This window comes from Emys orbicularis, chromosome 13 (assembly GCF_028017835.1).
Source record: "Emys orbicularis isolate rEmyOrb1 chromosome 13, rEmyOrb1.hap1, whole genome shotgun sequence".
Lineage (NCBI taxonomy): Eukaryota > Metazoa > Chordata > Testudines > Emydidae > Emys > Emys orbicularis.
The window spans coordinates 13,758,191-13,762,800 of record NC_088695.1 but is presented as its reverse complement, the minus strand read 5'-3'; positions in this window follow the sequence as shown (position 1 = coordinate 13,762,800).

The following is a 4,610-nucleotide window of genomic DNA, read 5'->3' as shown; positions in this document are numbered from 1 at the left end:
CAGATTTTCCAGCAAAAAACATTCTAACATGATGAAACCACACTTTGAAATTGGAAAAACAATCATGGTAAAAATGTTGACCAGAACTAACAAACTTAAAAGTACCCATGATTTACTGCCATGAAGAATTGACAGTACTACAGAGTGATGCTTAGTAAGCAGGACACCCTGAAAAAATGAAGACTAGAGTAGCTAAATAGAGCTACTTTTTATTTTATTTAGTAAGTGGGTTGTGAAAGTTTTGTGTTTGGATAAGAAGGACGGACATGTTTTGTTTTGTTTTCTTCATGAAAATAGTCCCATTGTTAGCTCTATTTATTTTGTGTGAAGAATCTGAAAGAAGAAATTCTCCCTGTGAAAATGAGAGCAGAGGTTGGTGTCTTTCTTAAACGGGACAGAGAGTGCATGACAACAGTACTAGGATGGGATGGGAAGAGTGATGGAAGAGGGCACATGCATGGATCAGGCTTCCATGTCTTGCTCGCCACAGTCCCAGCTTCATGCCCAAGGTCAGCCAGAAAGTCTATGTTTTTCCCATTGAATAGGAGTTGAGCAACTGACTCCTCTAGACACTTTTGAATAGCTCAGCCTATTGGCTGACTCTTCATTTACCCCAGACCATATCTCTAGAAGTCAAACATTGGCAGTGGTTGAATTCAAAGTCATATCTTTTTTCATTGAGACAAGATCCTCAGCTGGCAGGTATCGGAATAGCCCTGTTTATTTAAGTGGAGCTACGCTGCTTTTCACCAGCTGGGGTTCTGCATCTAAAGGTGATTTTCACTTGGGTGCAGACTACCAGCACAACTTCCCACTATGTTTATGATGTCAGTGGACACTCAGCGATATACAGGGCTTTCCAACTCAACAGTGAGTGAAATTTGAGAAAAACAAAATCACTTTAGAATACGAACACTCTGGTCAGAGCCCAATTTGATATAAATCCTTGTACCTACATTGACTTGACAGCACCTGTCAAGGCTGCTTCCCCACTCTGAACTTTAGTGTACAAATGTGGGGGCCTGCATGAAAACTTCTAAACTTAACTACCAGCTAAGATCTGGTCCGCTGCCACCATTCTCGATGCTAGTCCCTTCCCTGGGTAGCCTTGAGAAACTCTTCACCAATTCCCTGGTGAATACAGATCCAAACCCCTTGGATCTTAAAACAAGGAGAAATTAACCATCTCCCTTCCTCTCTCCCACCAACTTCTGGTGGATCAAGATCCAAACCCCTTGGATCTAAAAAACAGGAAAATCAATCAGGTTCTTAAAAAGAAGGCTTTTAATTAAAGAAAAAGGTAAAAATCATCTCGGTAAAATCAGGATGGAAAATAACTTTACAGGGTAATCAAACTTAAAGAGCTCAGAGGACCCCCCTCTAGCCTTAGGTTCAAAGTTACAGCAAACAGAGATAAACACTCTAGCAAAAGTTACATTTACAAGTTGAGAAAACAAAGAGAAACTAACACGCCTTGCCTGGCTGTTTACTTACAAGTTTGAAATAGGAGAGACTTGTTCAGAAAGATTTGGAGAGCCTGGATTAATGTCTGGTCCCTCTTAGTCCCAAGAGCAAACCACAACCTAACAAAGAGCACAAACAAAAGGCTCTCCCCCCCCCCCCGCAGGATTTGAAAGTATCTTGAACCCTTGTTGGTCCTTTGGGTCAGGTGTCAGCCAGGTTACCTGAGCTTCTTAACCCTTTACAGGTAAAAGGATTTTGGAGTCTCTGGCCAGGAGAGATTTTTAGTACTGTACACAGGAGAGCTGTTACCCTTCCCTTTATAGTTATGACAGCACCAAGTCAATTTACACCAAGGGGTAGGTTCACAAAGGGAAATAGGAGTTGTGATGCTGAGCATTGCAGTGCTTAACTGTGAAGTGCCTGGAAAATCACTGGGATTCACAAAGCCAGAGTTTGGAATCCCGGCTGCCTCCTCAATGGAAGGGGAGAGATAGGTCATGTCCTAAATAATCCAATGGGAGATGCTGAGGAGATGGGTGTGCCCTAACCACCCCAACCTTTCAAGGTGTGCATTGCCTTAATCCCCTGTAGGGAAACAGTTTTTCTGCTTGAGCTTTCCATCTGGGAACCCTCTAACCCCAACTAAGGTGTATTTTGCAATAAGACCGGGTGTGGTGGTACAGAGAATACTGAGAAGAAATTAGATGGAGGAAGCCCCTCCTTAGTTTTATCTCAGTGGTTCTGTTACTCACCCAATATGGAGGAGACTCTTGGTTCAAGGGCCTGATGAGAAGAAGAGATTTAAATGGTGATTTGCCCCCTCTAATATGTGTGACCTAACGACTGGGATATGGGATATGTTGACGTGGTTCTCTCTCAATCTCTCATGTTCAAGTCAAAGTCCCTTTATGAATCTAGCCACAGCTCGGGATCACACCCATTGGCTCCAGTGGAGCTATGCTGATATACATGCTCAGGAGATCTAGCTTAAATACGTGTGCAGGGCTCTGGCAGGAGCTGTCCTTTAACCCCTACCCAGGGGTTTTCCTGTGGCTTCAAGTTCATCTTATCTCAGCTCAGACCAAGAACATCTCCTGCTCTGTCAGTCATTAATTTCTCCAGTTTGACTCTTTAGAGAGACCTTGACTAGGTAATCAGACAAACAATGGGTATCCGCTCAAAGTGTAGCTTCAAAATAATGCATTTTAGGTGGGCCATTTGCATAATCTTCACCCCCAAACAATTTTCCTGAAAATCCACTTCACATGTATTATCCCAAAAAGTCCTTTGAAGTCCCCAATATCTCCCAGCAATTGCATTATTCATGTCTTCCTCCTAAAGAAGCGCCATGCAGTCCTACAGAAGTACATAAACAGTTGCATTTTTAATACAATAAAGTCCAAGAATGTGAAACTTGATTCAATAATGTTTGTTCAGGATGTTACAGGATCTTGTCATATCTGCAATATAGTCTTTTGCACTCTTGCACTCTATATTGAACTCTTGGAATATAGTGTCTGAACCTCCTGCTGCACTTACTTAACTCAAATCTTCTTCTAGCCTTACTCCCATCCATATGGGGGTGGTTCTTCACATCCTTCTTATCCATTCCAGTCTGTCTTGAATGCCATTCCTTGGAAACTCTGCAGCTAATCATATCCTCTGGTATGACATCCATCCCTCTAGTTCTGGGTCTGCCAACGCTTCTCTTTCCCTCCACTTCTAAGTTTAACTCCCTGTTTCCTATATATTCTTCCGATTTTCTTTTCACATGGCCAAACCATCTATGCCTTGATTCCCTCACCTTTTCTGTAACTAGTACCAACTTCACATTTCCTCTACTTCATTCGTTCAAAACATGGTCCATCCACGGAACTCCAAGTATCCATCTTTACATTTTCATTTCCATTGCATTCAAGGTCTGCTCAGGTCTCTTCCTTAGTGCCCAGAATTCAGAGCCCTATGAAAGTGAGGCCTAATTAACATTTTGCAGATCTCACTTTTCAATCTGGTAGTTTTAGTGAAAATACAAATGCTCATGTAAATAGACATAAAATGCCCAATCCAGCATGAACTTTACTCCTGTAAATATGTTGTACACATGAATAATTTTATTGAAATTAAATGTGAGTACAGACTACTAACATGAGTGTGAATCTGTCTTCAGGATTGGGATAGTGTATAATGTTGATTAGATTCAGTCCTGCAGGTGGTCTACAAGTGGAAGTCTTGTAAGTCTCAGTTGGACTTCTGAATGCAGATAGGCTGTATGGGTATGTTGATTTAGTCTAAACATTCAAGAGAATGCAGTATCATGTCTATAGAGAAGAGATTCACAAAAACATAATAGCGAAATGAAACCCACTCAGTGGAGATCTCCTTTCTTTCTTCCGGTAGGATTTTCATAAGGTGAGGGTGATTGTTTGGTGAACCACTGTTGGGAGGGTGTTCTATGCATGTACTGATGGCATGAAGAGGACACATCATTAGACAGTGGAACTTCTTGCCAGAGAGAGACTATGAAGACCAAAAATGTAACAATATTCAGATAAGGTTTGTATAAGAAAAATATTCAGGGTTATTATAATTAAGTATGACAATATATTAAACATCATGTTTCAGGGATTAAGCCACATAACCCAGTCACTGTCCCACATTAAACAGTTTTAAACAAGGTTTGGTTTGCAGAGACTTCAGTCTGCTTAGTACCTTGTCAAACACAACCATTACAAATCTCTTTTTTATAACCTTTTATTAAAGACAAGAAGGAAGAAAGAACTATTTGAAATGTAAAATATTAAATCAGGTTTTCATTTTAACAACATCCCTTGTTCCCTTTCTCTTGAGCTGGAGACAGTTTTTTTTTAAAAAGAATTAGATAAGTTGGTCATCAATGGTTATTAGTCCAGGCCAGAGAGGCAACCCCATGTTCTGGGTGTCCCTAAACCTCTGACTGACAGAAGCTGGGAATGGGCAACAGGGGATTTATCACTCAATAATTGTCTGTTCTGTTCATTCCCTCTGAAGAATCTAACACTGGCCACTGGCAGAAACATGATACTGGGCTAGATGGACCGTTGGTCTGACCTGGGATGGTCTTTCATTTGTTCTTATGTTCCAACATGATGATAGGTGGTTCCATAGTC